Here is a 19,860-nt window from a genome sequence, read left to right on the forward strand (position 1 = left end):
GAAGTGATGGGGTCAAGAGGACTCTGACCTTATCAGTAGATGAAGCCATTGATAACTGAATGGATGTTGGAAAGTGATGAAAGCTGTAAGCAGGTGGAGCATGACTGGAGGAAGTAGGTCACTGGAGGTTGCCCTGGGGGACTATGTCTTTTCCCTGGCCCTTTATCTCTCTCCAATATTCACTGTCATTCATATCCGCCCCCCCCCTTCCTGGCTGTCATGAACTGAGCAACTTTCCTGCCACATCTATATGCCATGATGTTCTCTCACCTCAGGCCCAAAGCAGTGGGGCTAACAGATCATGGACTGAAACTTCTGAAATCATGAAATCATGAACCCAAATAAGGCCTTCCTCCATTAATAAGTTGCTATTGAGTATTTTGGTCACATTGAAAAAAAAAATTGACTAACACAAGTGTCTTAATAAATTACCTGAAAGGTGACAACAGGTGGTAGGAAATGAAACTACTTAAACAAACAGAGAAAACATAAGTGACTGAATGGGTTCAGGTAAACAGTGGTGAACGGGACTTGGAGAGTTCACGTCCTCCTTATTTGGACTGTGTAAAAGCAACAACATCAAAGTAATACTAGTATTCATAAAATGAAAGTTTTTGACACATACTTTATTGTCAGGAATTTTGTTAAATAATGTAGGAGGCATACAATGGAAATTCAGGCTCGAATTGCTGGAACAGTTTACTTAATTTTCAAGTAAAGTTTGATATTTAGATTTTGAGATTCAACATCCTGATTGTTAATATTGTCATATAATTAAAGAGCTCTCCCTCTTCCTCAGAGTCTATGCCTTCAGAGTCACATGCTGATCTTCAGGGCTGGACACAGGTATTCTTTCTACTTAACTCTGTCAGTCATTCCTATGACTCAGAGGACTGCTACATATTGACGTATCCCAGTTTAAAACTCCAGCCTAGACCTCTTTACTGAGCTCAGTTAACCTCCCCACTTAATGCCTCTCCTTGCGGTTATCTGCAAGTTTATGTGACCAAAACTGAACTTTTAACTGCAGTTCCACTACTCTCCCCATTCCCTCCCCATCTTCCTTCATCATATTATAAGGCATTACCATCCCCCTGGGTGCTCAATCCAGAAACCTAGACATCTCCTTTGGCTCCTTCCTTTCTGATGGATGTCCCAACACAGTCAGCAATAGCTATCAACTCTGCCTAATCCAGGGTCCCACAGCTAGTAAGTGAGCTGCACTGCGGACTAGGCTTTTAGAATCTCCATCTTCCACCATGGTACTCTCAAATGCACATCTGGCCATGACCCCGTGTTAAAAGGTAATTTTTAAAATAGTGGTAAAATAGATAAAATAGATAGATTTAAAACATAGTATTTATCATGTTAATCGTTTATAAGTGGACAATTCAGTGGCATTAAGTATATTCATAATGTTACATAACTCACCACTAACTACACCCATAACTTTTTCATCATTCCTCCCAAAAAACTCTTCATCCATTAAACAACAGTTCCGCATACTCCTTTTCCACAAGCCCCTGTAACTTCTATTCCGTTTTCTGTGACACGTGAATTTGCCTATTCTAGGTGTCTCGAGTGGAATCCTAAAATGCTTGTCTTCTTTGTCTGGCTTATTTCACTAAGCATAATGTTTTCCAGGTCTATCCATGTTGTAGCAGATGGCAAAATTTTATTACTTTTAATGGCTAAATAATATTCCATTGTACTTACGTACCACAATTGTTTATCTGTTCATTCACTGATTGATACTTGAGTTGTTTCTGTCTTTTGGCAATTGTTAATAATGCTGCTGTGAACATTGGTGTACAAATATCTGGGCAAGTTGCTTTCAAGTCTTTTGTATAGATACCTAGCAGTAGAACTATTGGGTCATATGGAAATTATAAGTTTAATCTTTCGAGATACCACCAAACTATTTTCCACAGCAAACACACCAATTTCTAGTCCTACATTCTCCACATCCCGGCCAACATTTATTTCCCATTTTAAAACAATTAGGATTATGATTGTATACATCCCAGTACCTATGAAGTAGTATCTCATTGTAGTTTTGATACGCATTTTTCTAATGACCAATAGTATTGAACATCTTATAATATGCTTACTGACCATTTGTGTATAATCTTCTTTGAAGAGTTGCTCAAATTCTTAGCCCATTTCTTAATTTGGTTCATTGTTTTATTGTTGTTGAGTTTTAGTTCTTTATATATTCTGCACATAGATTCTATATATAATTTGCAAATATTTCCTCCCTTTCTATAGATTGACTTTTCATTTTCTTGTTATATTCCTTTGATGCACTAATGTTCTTGATTTTTGTGAAGTACAATTTTAAAAAGTTATTTAAAAAAATAAAATTGTGCTGGGTGTGATGGCATATGTCTGTAATTCCAAGTGCTTGGGAGGCTAAAGCAGGAGGATCATGTGTTCAAAGCCAGCCTCAGCAAAAGCAAGGTGCTAAGACACTCAGTGAGACCCTGTCTCTAAATAAAATACAAAATAAGGCTGTGCACGTGGCTCAGTGGTCAAGTGCCCCTGAGTTCAATCCCTGGTACCCGCTCCCAAAAAAAACTAAAATTGTAAATCATGTACAAATATAAAATCAACATACCAGAGGTTTTATTTTTCTAAGTAATGAGTAATCAGTTAGATGTTATAACCAGTTCAAAGGGGAATTTGTAGGAAAGCTAAAATGAATTTCAACATTGGTGTGAAACTGGCCAATATGCAGGGCAATTTTCAATTTTGTCCACCAGACAAAATTCATTTGCATCTTAAGGACAAGAATCATTTGTCTCAATAGCTAAGCTATGGAACCAACCTCAGTGCCCTTCAACAGATGAATGGATAAAGAAAATGTGGTATATATACACAGTGGAATATCACTTACATAAATAAGAATGAAATTATGGCATTGCTGGTAAATGGATGGAACTGGGGGCTATCATGCTAAGTGAAATAAGCCAGTCACACAAAAAAAAACAAAGGTCAAATGTTCCCTCTGATATGTGGATGCTAACACACAATGAAGGAGGGAAGGAGAGAAGAATAGAAGTTCATCAGATTAGACAAAGATGAATGAAGGGGAGAAGGAATGGAAATGAGAAAGACAGTTGAATGAATCAGACATAATTTTCCTATGTTCATATATGAACACATGACCAATGAAACTCCACATCATATACAACCACAAGAATGGGATCCTAAATTATACTCCATTTATTTATGATATATCAAAATACACTCTACTGTCAGGTCTATCTAAACAGAACAAATATTTTAAAATGCCAAAAAAAAAAAAAAAAAAAAAGAATCATTTGTATCCCTATCAGTTTTCTACAAGGTTGTAACAAGTCAAAGACAATGAAAATCTAGACAACTCAACAGTGTGCTAGACACACACAGTAATCTTTTTTTGCCTATTTCAAAGTCTTTCATAATTTTCTTCAAGGTACCCCTTACCCCATCCCAGCAATAATGTGAACACATTGCTCTGTGTTGCCTCAGGCTTTCAGCACCAGGATAGCTGCTGGGGGCAGTTCAAGGACTAATGAGTTCCCGGGTGATGAAGGTCTAACTCTTTCTGCTGCAGATATTTTCTATCTACTACGAGCCAGCATTATGCAGTGAGCATATTAGGGATCATGCTGGAAATGGTCTCTGTCCTCTTGAGTCTTACTCTCCATTTGGGGACAGGTGTAATAGTAAATAAAATAATTACAAACTGAGATCAATGCAATGAAGGAAAACAGCTGCTGATATAGAGATTCACCAAGAGGGTCCTCTGTAAGCACAGTGGTCAGAGCTGGCTGCTTGTAAGAGAGAACGCTTAAGCTGAGACTTGAAAGAAGAAGAGTCAGTCATTCTAAGGGTGAGGGTAGGGGTGGCAGAAAGCCAGCCAAACTGCCAGCTCCAGTCTGTCCTTACCCTCTGCACTTCTAGGGACAGATCTGCAGGAGTTGCAGTTATTGCTTCTCCCTGCCCAGAGCCCTGGGGTTTACAGGAGACCGGAAAGGCCAAGCTGTACCCTCCCAGCAGTGTTACTAGCTGCTTTTGAGTCTAAGCTCCAGAAAATGTTGAGGAGAACCAAAGGCCCCCTCCCAAGCCAGATCACCCTCCTTCCTCCTCAGTCCTGATTCAGTCCCCAGTCTGCTAAGTGAAGCCTAAAACATCTTCAACACATGAACAATAGTTGGATCCACAAAGAGAAATAAAAGGCTTTAAAAATGCAAATGACTGAGAGAGTTAACACATTAGTGTGACAGTGTAAAATAATCAGCTGTTTTGCTGAAGTGATTTGATTAGGAAACTGCAAAGCACAGAGGTCTCCTGGGTAAGAGGAAAGACCAAGGGCAAGGGCAGAGTGGGGTGATGGGGCATCTGGATCAATGTCACCTGCCTCTTGGTTTTGTGCAGAACTGGGGCTGAATCTCATCTCTGTTCCAAAATCATTTCATGCTGCTCCGTGACTCTCACCAGGAGGTTGGCACTAGAAGGGCAAGGTGGGGAACCATCTGCCCAAGTTGGAGCACTGCTCCTGGGGACAAATAGCAAAGAGAGGAGCAGGTGGAGGGCAGAGTCTGGGGGCAGTGATATGGGCAGGAGAGGAAGCAGGAAATGGAGAACAGAATCAGAAAAGAAAAAAAGAAAAGGAAAAAAAAATGTTGTATCATAGCAACCCAGGAAAGTGCTTAAGGAGAGGACATGGCCAATTATGTCACTACAGGGATACAGGGGACTACTTCTCAAAAGATATGTGGTTCTGGTTTTAAGAACACCCACATCAGAATCACTAGGGGACTGTTAAGGATTCAGACAGGTGTGCCCTGGCCTCAACCCAGTTCAAAACCTCTGGCACTACAACTCGAACTTAATAGTTTAACAGGTCCCTGGGGGGTTTTAAGCTTATTCTGGAGTACAGTAGTCCCACCTTATCTGTGATTTCACTTTCCCTGATTTCAGTTACCCACAGTCAACTGTGGTCCAAAACTTAAATGGAAAATTCTAGAAATAAACAACTTGTACATTCTAAGTTGACATCATTCTGGTAACATAGTAAAAATCTCACACTGTACTGCTCTGTCCAGCTTGAAATGTGACTTATCCTTGTCAGTGTATCCGTGCTGTATATACTACCTCCCTGTTAATCACTTAGTAACCACCTCAGTATCAGAGGGTCTGTTGTAGTATAAGAGTGCTTGTATTTAAGAAACCTGTATTATGCCCCAAAGTATAAGAGTAATGATGCTGGCAATTTGGATATGCCAAATGGTAATAGTGAAGTGCTTCCTTTAAGTGAAAAGGTGTAAGTTCTCAATAAGGAAAGGAGAGGGAAAAGAAAGGCTATGCTAATGTTGCTAAGATTTGCAGTACAATAAGATCTCTTGAGAGAGGGAAAGAGACCACATTAACATAACTTTTATCATAGAATATTGTTACAATTGTTCTAATTTGTTAGTAGTTATAGTTGTCAATCTTATTTGCCTAATGTATAAATTAGATTTTATTATAGGTACATATGTACAGGAAAAGCACAACATATGTAGGGCTCTGTGGTTTTAGGCATTAACTAGGTGCCTGCAACATATAGATAAGGGGTACCTACTGAAGTGTTTATATATATTGAATGCGAAGTCAGAGCTGGGTCCAATCCTGGTTTCCTCACTTGAGCTATTGGGTAAATTATTTAATTTATCTGATACTATTTTTTTAATCTGTAAAGTAATATCTAGTTCAATCATGAGGTTGACAGAAGGCCAATCCTTACATGAAATGTTTCTGTATATAAACTATCTATGTAGTACTTAATACATGACTGGAACAGAATTGAAGACAAAGAAAATTGACTACTGTTATTACAAAATAAGGAAATCCCATTGGATATGATACTTTTCAAATAGTATCAGGACAGCAACTTGGGAAATTTCTGGGAATGGAAAGGAAAATGCGTGTATAAAAAGTCAAAAGAAAAGTGAAGATCAAGTTCAGGAAAGTTTGCAGCAGGAGGAAAGATGGTTGAGTTGTTGGTTAGAGCTGGGTTATGTAGACGTGAGAAAGATTAATTAAAACAGAAGTGATGAGAGGTGTTTGGAACCTGCAGTAAAGGAATTTTCAATGGTGCAGATACTGATACCACGAACAGGAAATCGTTATGAGTAGGAGCTCCATCTCAGAGAAGACGAGGTAAGAAGCTAAACCTCTCTCCCTAAGATCAGAGAAGGGAATTAGAGCAATGGTTCACTGTGGTCCCAGAATGGACATCACCCTGAAACTTACTAGAAATGCAAATTGGGGGGCTTGACCCTAGTCCTACCCTTACCGAGTCTAGAAATTCTGGAGGACAGGTCCAGCAATCTGTGTTTGGACAAACCCTTCAAATGGTTCCAATGTATCTAAAAGTTTAAGAACCACAAATTGGGAAATAGGTGTAGAGGCAGGGATCTTTGACCTATGTGGGATTAGCCTGGAGATCTGATGTAGGTATAGTGATTACACTTCATGTTGTTGTGTTATATACTGAAAATCTGCTAAGAGAGTAGACTTTAGACACACACACACACACACACACACACACACACACAGTAACTATGCAATGTGATGAATGTGAATTTGTTCAATCTCTGTAATTATTCTCCCTCTCCTCTCTCTCTCATATATATATAATGAACGTAAGTAACTAGAGTTGAGATGTGATATGACAGGTAACAGATTCATGATAAACCAGAGCCTAAGGGAGCAGCCAGGTGAGTGGAGATTAGAGGAAGGAGAACAGCGTGTGCCCTGGGCAGGAAGAACCTGAGGGAGGGGGTTGTTAGGGGACCAGCAGTATCCTATGGGCATGCGGTTAATCAGGTCCTGGATCAGACTGCTGCCTGTGAAATGAGACAGGAAAGAACTGTGGAGAGAAATGGCATTTCTCGCTCTCACGCCATAGTCTCCCCCATTTCCTTCTGGCAGTTCTTAAGAATTCACTTGATTTGCCTTCAAGGCTTATTTGTAGACACAATGCAGCACAAACTGGAACTAGCTTGAGAACCTCACTTTTACATCTTTGGTTGGGTTTTTTGGTTGTTTGTTTTGAGGGGTGGGCAGGTGACTAGGCCACACTTATCCTCTCTTAGGGGTCAGTGCAACACTTCCTGTGAATGAGAAGGAATCAGACCTGGTATAAACTGAGCAACTCTGAACTACAAATGATGTGGTATTTAAACAGGAAACTGAGAGAGCAGAGGCCAAGAGTATCTCACCCAAATAGTGCTCCTTCTTCCCTCCTCCTGGCGCCCCGGATATTCCCTCTAGCCTTCAGTTTCCTTTCCTCCCTACAGGACAGCGCTGGATTCGTTTAGGACTGAGATGTGAGACATCACCCTCAAACCATTAAGACTAAAAGAGGTTTTGGAAACCACCCAGGTAGGTCTTAAGGGACCCAGAAACGCTGAAAGTGAAAACAGGACCAGAACCCAAGTCTCCGAAGCTCTCTATGTACATAAGTTTTCTCTCTTTTCTTCTCCTCCTCCTTCTCCTTTTCCTCCTCTTCTTCTTCTTCTTCGGTACAGGAGATTGAACTCGGGGGCACTTGACCACTGAGCCACATCCCCAGCCCTATTTTGTATTTTATTTAGAGACAGGGTCTCACTGAGTTGCTTAGCTCCTCACTTTGCTGAGGCTAACTTTGAACTCTCAATCCTCCTACCTCAGCCTCCCCAGCCACTGGGATTACAGACATGCACCACCACGCCCGGCTTTTCTTTCCCTCTTCTTTAAATGTAATTTGAAATAAAATTCCAGTATAAGAATAGGGTTTGTACTTTTTTTTTTTTTTTAGTTCAATACTATGTGCTTGGCCAGGTATGGTGGCACACACCTGCAATCCTAATGTATTCAGGAGACTTAGGAAGATCACAAGTTCGAGGCCAGCCTGGGCAACTTAGTTAGTCCCTGTCTCAGCAGAAAAAAAAAAAATTAAAAGTGGACTGGAAATGTAGCTCCATGGTAGAGTGTCTCTTGTTCAATCCCTAGTACTGCAAAACCAAAAAACCTATGTGTGTTCTCTCTGCCTTTGTGGTCTCTTATATATGCAGAATAAAGTCAATAGGAGATAAAGGTGTTGGAAATGCATCAGAATTCAAATATTGCCTTAAGTAGAGTAATTTTTTTTTTTTTTTTGTACTGGGGATTGAACCCAGGAGCACTAAGCCACATCCCAGCCCTTTTAATTTTATATTTTGAGACAAGTTCTCACTGCTTAGGGCCTGGCTAAATTGCTGAGGCTGGCTTGAAACATACAATCCTCCTGCCTTAGCCTCCCCAGTCACTGGGATTATAGGCATGCACCACCATGCCTAACTTGAATAGCATTGTCTAAGCAGAGTTACCTTAAGAAAGGGGGAAAATGAAGAATTTTTAAAATGCTAGATCTGCCAGCAGAAATAATTGCTAGGCATTGGGGATGAAGCTCAGTGGTAGAGCACTTTCTCAGCATGGTGGAGGCTCTGGGTTCTGTCCCCAGCACTGCAAGAACAGCAGCAGCAACAACAAAGAAGTCACTGACACACCTGTGCTTTACTTTATTGTGCTGCTTTGCTTTGCCCTGAACTGTGTCATGTTATTCCTCCTACGTTTTTACTTTCCGTTAGGGACCAAACCAGCTGAAAGGGAAAGACCATGTCTTGCTTATCTTTGGATTCTCCATGGTTCCTTGTACTGTTTTCAGCACACTGTTGGCTCTTCATAAGCTTTGGGCAGTGTTTGCTCTTTATGGAATGACAAGGCATGAAATAACTTTGCAGTCAATATTTTCACAACTTGTGCCTTCACCACAAAAAGGAGAAAAATCCAATAGCAAAATGAATATGCCACATTGATAGGAGAATTTAACAACCTTTGTTTTAAAATAAACCACCACAGGAGGCTATGGGTTTGAACATTCAATTCTGAAGTCAAGATCACTCCGATGAGTCTGAGCGGTTGAATCAAATCTTTTGAAATAAATTAAAAATTCAACTCATAGCAATTTGGCAAAATTAAATAAAACATCAAGTTGCATTTAAGCCAGTTTCCTTTTCTAGAGCCAATGAGTTGCTTTGAGGCAATAAAATATAATAAAACAAATACAAATATAAAACCCAAAGGATTGTGTTTATTTATAATCTTTGAAGAAAAACTTCCTGTCCTGTAAAAGTGAGAGGAGCAGAGAAGGTTCAGAGACTCTTCTCAGATGCTTCGGCTAAAAAGTGAAAGGAGCACTCATGCCAATAATCGAAAATGAGGAGAGAAATTGTGCCAAACATTTGGCACCAGCTGTAGCAATTAAGAAAGCACCTGCTTTATGCTTCATCTGCTGTCACCGCTTCCCTGCTTCATTTAGACTGGTTTCTGGTTTTTTTGTTTTTGTTTTTTTTTGTCGTTGTTTTTTAAGGATAAATACACCTCACCAGACAAACACACAGAAATGTCTTTTTCCTTCTTTTCATGGCTCTTCTTTCCCTTCGGCTATCATTAATTCAGGCAAAACTGGGTGCCAGGAAAACCCAGACACCTACATTTCTAAAATGTTGGGACTGTTGTAACCACAGCAATCAGTTCTGATATGATAGTACTAATGTCCCCTGCTCTCACACAGCAGATTACACCATCCCAGAGAGACCCTGCAAATGAAGGCGTAGGTTTGATTTCTGGAAGGAAGATCACTAGTGGCTTAGTCCTGAACCTTGACTGTGTGATAAAAGCAAGTTTCTTTGCAGAGGTTTAGGCTTACAAAGAGACACCATCAAATAGTTCTAGACAGTTATCAGTACAGGGCTAGCATGAGCATCAGATGAAATATGAAAGAGGTGACCATGCTTTGAAAAGTTGAGAGAAGTATGCAAATGTAAGGCAGGTATTAATATTAAAGATGTTTATCAAAATCTGTCTAAGAGAAAGAAGATAGGAAGCATATTCATTCATTCCCTGGAAGTGAATTAGCATTTTTCCAAGCCTAAGCTGCCATTTCCTCTTTCCCCTTTCATCCTGTTCATAAAAGCTGGCTAATGATGCCTACATCAGAGGCGATTGTGAGGCTCAAATGAGATAATGCCTGTGAAGCACCTTGCTCCATACCTTCTATGTAAAAGACACTTCACAAATGTGAATTGCATTTCAAAGGGAAAATCAAGTTCATTATCCTGAGAATTCTTCACACTTGCAGTCCACCAATAGATACTTCACACTGAATTACATGTTTTCAAGAGAAAAAAATGGAAAGGTCACTGTCAACAGTATATAATCAGTGAAGTTGGCTGCTTCTTATGTGGGGAAAACAGACGTGAAACAAAGGCACATATCCTTCTATCTTGTGTGTGGAATTAGCAGTTCCCCTCTTCCCATTCTGATTAATACTGCTCTGCTGTGGGGAAAACATTTTAAAGCTGCTTTTGAATTCCCTCTAGCACAGACAGACACCTGCAAAGAGATTCTGAGAATAGAGTCAGAGCTTCTGGCTACAGCCTCCAAGCTCCCTGAGGGCAAGGATCACTCTGCCTGGCTCCCTACCACATCCCGACACTTACCTGCCCTGTAACCAATGAGTGTTCAGTATACATTTAAAGGTTTTCCTCTTTTCTTTGTAGTTTTGGGGATAAGAAGCAGGGATCTTGTGCATGCTAGGCAAGTGCTCTATCACTGAATTACACCCCACCCCACACTCAGCGCACATTTTATTAAATGATTTCAGCATATCAGCAATATGAGGAAGAAGCTGAGATATCAAATTAAAGGTGCTTTAATTCATCAGTTCCATTTAGCATGTCCTGCTTCATCTGCATTGAGTGCAAAATAAGGTCACATTTGTTTTAACACTCAAACCATGACTCTGAGGTTTCCTTTTGTTTATCAGGACGCTTTTATAGGGAACTTATCCTGTGAATAAGACTAAGTGCTTCAGGAACTGAGAGTTCAAAGGGGCTAATTTAAACTGAATTAGTTAATATTGTCTCACGTAAGAAGAAACCAGAAAGTCTGTTTAGTTCACAGAAGGGCTTGGCTCTCTGCTGTTTGTATTGCTTTACATCAGTGCAAAAACTGCAAAGTTCCGTTATCCAAAATGAGACCTATTTTGTTTTAGATATTGCTACAGTACAAGACAGATCCCATAGACAGTCCTAAGAGATTCTCAGGGAGTAGCAGAAGACCATCTCTCTCCCTTTCTCTCTCTCTCGTTCTCTCTCTCTCATTCTCTCTCTCTTTCACACACACATACACACACACACACGCATGCACATGCACTACTGTCCTTGGAATCCCTGGGTCCAATGTGTCTGAGCTTCTGATATTACATCACCTGTGGATGCAGAACTTCCAGTTAATTAAAACTCTCTCTCTCTCTCTCTCTCTCTCTCTCTCTCTCTCTCTCTCACACACACACACACACACACACACACACACACACACACACACCCCTTGTCCCTAATGCATGTCTATGGTGCCCAGGTAGCTGGATTAGCAGATGCAGCAGCCGCCCTGTGCCCAGAACCCTTTTCTTGGCTCTCTTCTTCCCTGGAGAGCTTAGAAACCCCAAGTTTGCATCCAAGGGAGTAGCATTTGAGCAAAACCTTGAAAATGGGATGGGGAAGAGCAGAAAAGCATGCTGGGAAAGCAGACACTGTGTGACCAAAGACAGAGTAGCAGGAGACCCAGAGTCACAAGCAACCTTCATTTGACTGAATACAGAATTCAGGCTGGGTTGGGGAGGTGGGAGATAGGGAAAAGCAGTGCCATTGTGAGTTCAAATACTGAGGGCTGAATGGAGTACAGAGGGGTCAAGATTTAAATAGTTATTATTGACTCAGACTATGACAAACAGGCCCCTGGAAAGGTGCATTTATACCACATTTTATTCGTTTGTCAGTTTGTCTTGCAGTACTGGGGATCAAACCTAAGGTCTCATGCATGTTCGGCAAGTGCTGTACCACTAAGCTACATTCCCAGCCCTTTTATACCACATTTTAGACTTAAAAACTAGAAACTAGAAAACTAGAAACCACTGCCACTACTTCAGTGTCCTGCAGATAGTGGCACCAAGGTGTCCCTAGCAATCCACAGTGATACATGAATTCATCACCTTAGACCTCAGGTGACACACTGAAGTCACCACTGCTCTGTGAGACATGGATGTGCTGGGGGAGGGGCACCAAGTCTAAAATGTGGTAGGTTCCCGGTAGCCATATTACATCAGATGCTCTTAAAAAAGGGGAATCTTAAAGAAATCTCTGGGAAAGGGTACAGAGATTAAGGGTAAAGTTTGGACAGAGGTAAAAGATGAACTTAATTCTATCATCTAATACTTGGGGAGCAACCCAGGGGGCCAGACCCACACCCTGGGGAGAATCAAATAACTAAACAGACATTGCCTCTGGATTATCTTGTCTGCACTTTATTCTCATTATTGTCTATTTCAGTATGGAAAACTGCAATGTCCATGTTACCTTGCAAATTTCAGAAAATGCCCAGGTTTGGAGAATGTGCTCAGGGAGAATGGCAGTTTTCTCTCTAGTTTCAAAGCCCAATAAACTATAGTCAGGTTCTTGGGTTCTACCAAGAACTTATCCTGCCAAGAACCGAGCATGGTTCTGCCACTTACTTGCGAGGTACTATTGAGCAAATTACTTTATTTGTTTAAATTCAGTTTAATCTGCAATATGGGGTAATGAATTGCTATGGCAAAGAGTATGTGTTCAACATACTGCTTCCTTTTCCTGCTGTTCATATCCTTAGTGGACATTTCTAGCCTCTCTTGCAGCTAGGTAGGCCATATGACTGAATTCTGGTCTACAAAACGTGTGCAGAAGTCATCCATACCACATTCAGGGCTAGACCTTAAGAACCCTCTGTGGGATATTTGCTTTGTGCACTTTCTCCCTCTCCCCTCATCTTCTAGCAAAATGCAGAAGATCCAGTGGGAAACTCCAAGGTCCCAGGGAGAGTAGGATTACTCAAAAAGGTACCTGAGTCCCTCCCTTTCCTCCTGTTCATCCTGAGGCATGAGTAAGAAATCAACCATTACAATATTAAGCCACTGAGATTTGGGGATGTTTGTTATAGCAACTAACGTACTGACTGATTATAGCAATTGGGACGATCAAACAAAATAATTTATTTATAAATTCCGTGTCAGGTATCTGTAAAATGTTGGTAAACAATAACTATTTGTTATACATACCTTGCTTTAGATATGTAAACTTTTCCCTTCCTGTTTTCCCAGTGTTATTTTTTTTTTTTTTTTTTTTTGATCCAGTGACCAAGGCATCTTTGGATGACTAGCACTGCTTTGTCTTTGAGCCTGATCACAATGTTAATTCACTGCTTCTCTCTGGACCTTGCTTTTCTAATAGCATTTCCTTGCAAAAATATGGGGGGAGAGGTTAGAGGGGATGTTTCTATTGACATGATGATGGTTCTGAAATGAGTCAGAAGCATGAGGCAGTCCAACTGGCACGGTTCATCGCAGCTCCATTTTTGCTTTGCCTGTCTTTCTGTATGAAGGCTACAGGGCTGAGAGTTAAATTAGTTTGAGAGCTGACTCGATGAGCAGCACAATCTGCTTCACTGGAGAAAACATTTCACAAAAACTGTTCCTGCCGAATTTTCGTGCAACTTCCAAATTTTAATTAGAAACTGGAAGACCAGATGGGTAGCAAAAGGAATTTAAGGTAACAAGGGAGCAAGTGCTTATACACCGAGGTTAAATTCAATATCCGTGTGACCAGGTGGTCGCTAACCAGTTCTGGGAACTCCCCGGGTGACCCTCAAACATTTCCGTGCAGGTCAGCAATGCCTCAAGTTGCTCATAGCAGACCTTCCTAATCAGACATTACTTTTTATGATCCTTCTTCACACTTGGAATTTTCCTGTGCAGCAGGGTCATAGGTATGGACCACAAGGCTCCATGAAATGATCTACACAAGCTCATACAACTGATAAAGGGCAGAGCAAGAACTTTCTCATATGTCCAAGCTTTAAGCTTCTTTCTATAACAATTGCCCCCCATGCCATTAAAGTTTCATGTCTTTGAATTAAATGCTTTCTAAGTAATTGGTCATTCAAAAGAAATTTTACCTGAATCTTATTATGTAACTGGAATTGTTTTGGCTGAAGTGTATTTATGGGAAGGAGAGGCAGAAAGAAGGGAGAGTTTGGGGAGATAGAGGCAATGCCCAAGTAAACAGTCTAAAAGCACTTAGGTTAAAACATTTAAATGCAAATATTTAAATGCATATAGCCTGGGAGAGGGCCACTGTAATTAATGATAACTTGCATGCTATCTGGTCATTTCTTATCACCTAAGTAAACGAGATACAAACAGACCCAGATTAGAGGACCCAGTGTGTAGTGAAATTAGGAGACAAGGAGGAGAAAAAGAATAAAACCAACTTTACATGTTACTTTAGATTTTCTCTGCCTGTGGAAGAAATCAAAACTTTATGTGGAAAATAGATTAGATTTTGTACTTCTTGAGCATTGGTGTTTTAAAACTACTAATGCAGAAACCAAGAAAATCTAGAGTTAAAAAAAAAAAAAGCAAATCCCAATCGAAGAAAACATAAAAGGCCTTAAAGGGGATCTTTGCATTCTAAAAAAAATTGGAATTTCTTATACTTGTCAAAAAATGCATTTTAAAAGTCAACAACATGATTTTTATACCTAGAGTGAATATGTGTCAAAGATGTATTCCGCTCATTAGTGAAGGAGAGTGAAGCTGGATTCCAAGGAGAGTTAGAGTCACTGGAATCACACGGGCATTGGAGAAAGAATGTTGGAATAAGATGACTGGATTAGATACAAAACTAGTTACTGGCCCACAAGCAATAGAATCATAACCTTGAGGATTATCTTTCATACCTTTCAGAACTCATTTACATCTCTTCTGGACACAAGTCCACAAAGTCATGTGTAACCTCATATCTGAGCCTTTGATCCACAGTAAACAGAAATTCAAAGGTCAATTCCTTGGCCTCAATAATTAAATAATCCTTGGGCAGGCCCGTAACTGGTGCTCCACCATGACACCAAGAGGACTCACTGTTGTCCCTTTCCCTTCTTTCCAAGTTTTGAGTACCGTTGGCTCAAGTTGGGCTTGGGCCAAAAATTTTCTAGTTCCAAACCTGAAGATACGTGAGTGTTCAAACAACAAGGAAAGAAGTGGAAGAGGAGAGCATTTGTATTAGTTGCTAGAGCTGCCATAACAAAACACCAAGACAGGTGACTTAAACGACAGAAATTTACTTCCTCACAATTCTGGAAATCTCAAGTCCAAGATCGAGATGGCAGCAGGGCTGGTGTCTCCTGAGGTCTTTCTCTGGTCACAGGCAGTTGCTTTCTCTTTGTGTCCTCACAAAGCCATCCTTCTCTGTATGTGCATCCCGGGTTGCTCTTCCTTTTTTTCTAAGGGCAGGGACAGCAATCCTATTACATTAAGGTCCCACTTTTAGGACCTCATTTACCCTTAATTACCTCATTAAAAATTCTGTCTCCAAATACAGTCACACTAGAGGCTAGGACTTCGATGTATGAATTTGGGGAAGACACAATTCAGACCACAAGAACATTTACTTAGCATGTTCTTTGTGCTTAGAACTTCCAATTATACAACTATTTTGATTGCTCACCCCAACACAAAGTGGGGTGCATTTTACAAATGTGGTCAGGGAGCTTAGATCACTGCCCAAGATCACCAACCAGGTAGCAAGCAGCAAGACTGCCTGGGGAAACCATGTCACAGGGAGTCAGGAGGTAACAGGGTTATGTGTGGAGGTTCTCGGGAAGGTTCCATGATCTCTACAACTTGCTTCTATTTGCTCTTTGCTATAATTCTCTTACTCTTACAATGAAAAGATCCTGGGGCATTGTCCTTCTGGGCATCTTTGTCTGGGGAAGCCATGGGCATAGCCAGTGTTGTAAGAATAAAGATTCCAGAGACCAGAGAGAGTGATGGAAATCTACTACTCAGCTGCCCCCATTCCTTGAAGTAGCAAGATGGAAGAGAAGAGGGGGCAGGCAGCCAGTCTGTGGCTGGGATTGGTGGGACAAGAGCCTGGACAGGTTCTGATAAGTTGAGGAAACTATCTGAGGGCCTCTGCAGCCAGTACTACCATGTACTGGAGGATTTACAGCTGCTACCAAGGATCTCCTTCTCTATTCCACCCAAAGGCTCCTTTCTGGGAATAATAGTGTCTGTCTTTCAATCCTGAAAAAAAAAAAACAAAAACAAAACCTTAATAAGAAATAACCAAATGCCCAATTACAGTTTCTTGGGTTCAAATCCTAGACCTGCCACGGGATAGGTTTACGAACTACTCATTTCACTTCTTTCCTCATTTGGAAAATTAGCATAGTAATAAGACCAACCTCAAAGAATTGTCATGAGAAATAAATGACACAGTGAAACATATACATGTAAAGATTCTGCTGGGCCCAGTGGTACAAGCTAGTAATCCCAGCGGCTCGGGAGGCTGAGGCAGGAGGACTGTAAGTTCAAAGCCAGCCTCAGCAACAGCAAGTTGCTAAGAAACGCAATGAAACATGGTCTCTAAATAAAATACAAATAGGGCTGGGGATGTGGCTTAGTGGTTAAGTGCCCCTAAGTTCGATCCCTGGTACCAAAAAAAAAAAGATTCTTAGCACCATGCTCCATACCCACATAAGGCCCAGTGAGGCATGACACCTTTTCTTCTTCCACTTTATTTCGTATTTGTCATTATTCCCTTTGTTCCATCATCTTTGAGAGGATTTGGAGGGGAAGAGGGAAAGAAGTTTCCCAGCTCTCTTTGGGGACAGAACATGGAATGCTGTCCACTGCACAGTCACCTGACGTGTGTGCTGGCCTGAAGTAGGAAGCTGGGTCCTGGGGAGGCTGCCTGGAAGGACCAAGGCAGGGACAGAGCACTTTGTGTTTATGTAAAGTTTCCCGACACCTTAGTCAAGATTCTGTGCTGCTGTTGCTGCTCCCACAGCCTGAATGTCTCCTTCCCCATACTTTGTGTCCTCTTGTTTAACTGCTTGCCTGCTCCACTGGACCCTGTGGGGCTTGGAAGGAGGGACTCTGTGAGCTTTGCTTCCTCCTAATTGGCCAGTGCTATACTGACTGGCATGAGGACACGTGAGCACACACACGTTAAATAAATGAACTGAGTTGACTGTGCTGTGCAAGAAATAAGATTGGTTGGTTTATTAAAAAATAAATAAATAAAAATAAAAACTAAGCCCAGCATGATGATGCACACCTGTAACACCATCAGCTCAGGAGGCTGAGGCAGGAGGATCACAAGTTCAAAGTCAGCCTCAGCAAAAGTGAGGTGCTAAGCAACTCGGTGAGACCCTGTCTCTAAATAAAATACATAAAAGGTCTGGGGACGTGGCTCAGTGGTCGAGTGCCTCTGAGTTCAATCCCCAGTACCAAACAAAACTAAAGGAAACTAAACTAAAAACAAAACCCAAATTCAGAGTCACTTAGCTCTTGTGGTTAAAGGCTGAGTGGTTGACACACCACTCAGGCAAGGCCTGTGTCAGACAAAACTCACTCTCACACTGACCCCAAGAGCAACAGAAGGAGATGTTTTCCTGGTAAAACTCCTACTACCAGCTCAGAGTGCTGATGCTCATTTGAGAGACTTCTGAAATCTGTCTCTCCTCCAGAACAGAGACTGAAAGGCTGCCCCTGGGCTGTGGTCCTTCAGGGGTCTGGGATTTACCCTTACAGTAGAATTAGGGTACCTCTTACACAGACCTGGGCCTCAGGGGTGCACTGTTGGCCAGAAAGGCTGCCCTTCTAGTCTGTCCTCAGAGCTCCCGAGGCCTAGCTTCTTCTCTCATTCTGCTTCCTCTATCATTCTGCCAGTTTCAGAAGGAGGCTTCTATATGAAGGAGAAATGGAGAGTGGGAGACAGACTTGAATAAGAATGGCATGCTATGTGCTAAGCACTTTCTTCCACTATCTCACTTCTCATTATCCAGTCCTGAGAAGGCACTAGCAGACCCCCAAGCTATTGATGAGGAAACCAAGAATGAGAAAGCATAATATAAAAAGTTGCCCAAGCCGACTCAGCTGCTAGAGAGCAAAGCCTGGGCTCCACATTGGACTGTACCCTACTGCGCTGGGATGACTTGAGGATCCCCCAGGCATCCCCACAGAGTCTCTGGGACCAGGTGAGGCCTGACTTAGTCATTTCTTGCTCCAGATGTCATAAAATCAAACAATATTTTACTGCTGTTTTGTATAATTCTTGTTTTCCACAGACAAGGACTCAAGAACTGCCCAACATATCACATACATATAAAGAAGAAATCACACGATAAGCATTTTGGAAATAAACAGAAGTCAGTCTGAAGACAAAACCTATGGTCTTGGACATGTTATTTAACTTCCCCAAGCTCCTAGTTACTTGTCTGTGCTGTGGGCACAGTAATGCCTGCTTACCAGGTGGGTGAAATAATCAATTGAGACGATGCACAGAAAGTGCCTGGCCCATAGGAGGCCCCACAAGTCTGCCTGCCTCCAACCCCCTGGCTCCAGGCCTGGGAGCAGCAGGGCAGTGCCATAGACAAGGCCAGTCATAGGGCTGGTAGAGACTTCTGGTGCTTCCCAGCTGTTAGTACCCATTCCTGCCCTGTGCCCACAGAGCACAAATCCCATGGTCAAAACCATTTCTGTCATTCCCTTGCTATTTTCTGGGGTCAAATTCCAAGCTTCTTGAATCATCATTCCTACTGAAATACAGGCCACGAATCACAGGCTGCAACTGAAATCTCTTAGTTCTTCCAGAATGAGAATATAAAGCCAAACAAAACAAAACAGAACCCTTCTAGAGGGATAAGACAAAAGTCTGAAATCCAACATCATGAAGTTCAAGTTTCCAAAGCACAAAAGACTAGGTGCATGATTCTCCTTTTAATTTCAGATTCTCAAACCAAAAAAAAAAGAAAAAAAGAAAAAAAGCGAAAAGCAAAAAACAAAACAAACAAAAAACCCCACAGAATTAAAAAACAAAACAAGGCAGTTAAAGATCTCCTTGAAAGAATGAAGGAGTACATCTTTTTTAAAAAATGACCCCAAAGAACTATCTTGGGAGTAACTCAGATATAAAATAGAAGGAGAAAGAGGAGTGATCATATTTTTTACTTCATATTTTAATAGCTAAACCTCACTCTATGGCAACGCCTCTCAGAGCCACTGCTTTTCCTTAGAACTATCCCAAAATATATATTTTAGCTAAATTATTTTCACTTGCCCATGATTTAGAATTATGCTTATCTTGTTCCCTAATGTTTTTCTAAATAAGACGTTTATTCAAGTCTAGCCCATGGGAAGGGTGACCTTTTATGATCATTCTTGAATTTTGGGTGCTTAGTTCTGAGAAAATAATAAATAGTTAAAATCATACTTTGTTAAAAAAATTCTGGGATCATTTGATTCCACATACTTTTGGTTTAAACTTTATCATATGCGGATTAGTCAATGACTTGTATCTACCATACAAAATAGGGAAAACAAAGTACCTCCAAGCTTCTGTTTTTACAAGGTACTTCTCTTTGCCAGAGAGAAAATTAGGAAGTTGTAGAATGTTAGGGCTATAAAGATGGAGAAACTGAGGCCCAAGGAAAGGAAATGCCTGTCCAAGGCCACAGAGTCTCTCCACAATTCTTGCCAGAGGGTCTCTATCAATTTGTTCTGGATTCTGTAGGAAGAATTCAGCTTCCCTGGTTTAATGGATTATTGATTACAGTTCAGAAAAATGCACAGAGCTATGCGATGTTCTCCAGGATAAGAACCTCTTTTACTCCTCAGTGGGAGTTCTAAGAACATTTGGGGTAAGACAATCC

This window comes from Sciurus carolinensis, chromosome 5 (genome assembly GCF_902686445.1).
Source record: "Sciurus carolinensis chromosome 5, mSciCar1.2, whole genome shotgun sequence".
In the NCBI taxonomy this organism is placed as follows: domain Eukaryota; kingdom Metazoa; phylum Chordata; class Mammalia; order Rodentia; family Sciuridae; genus Sciurus; species Sciurus carolinensis.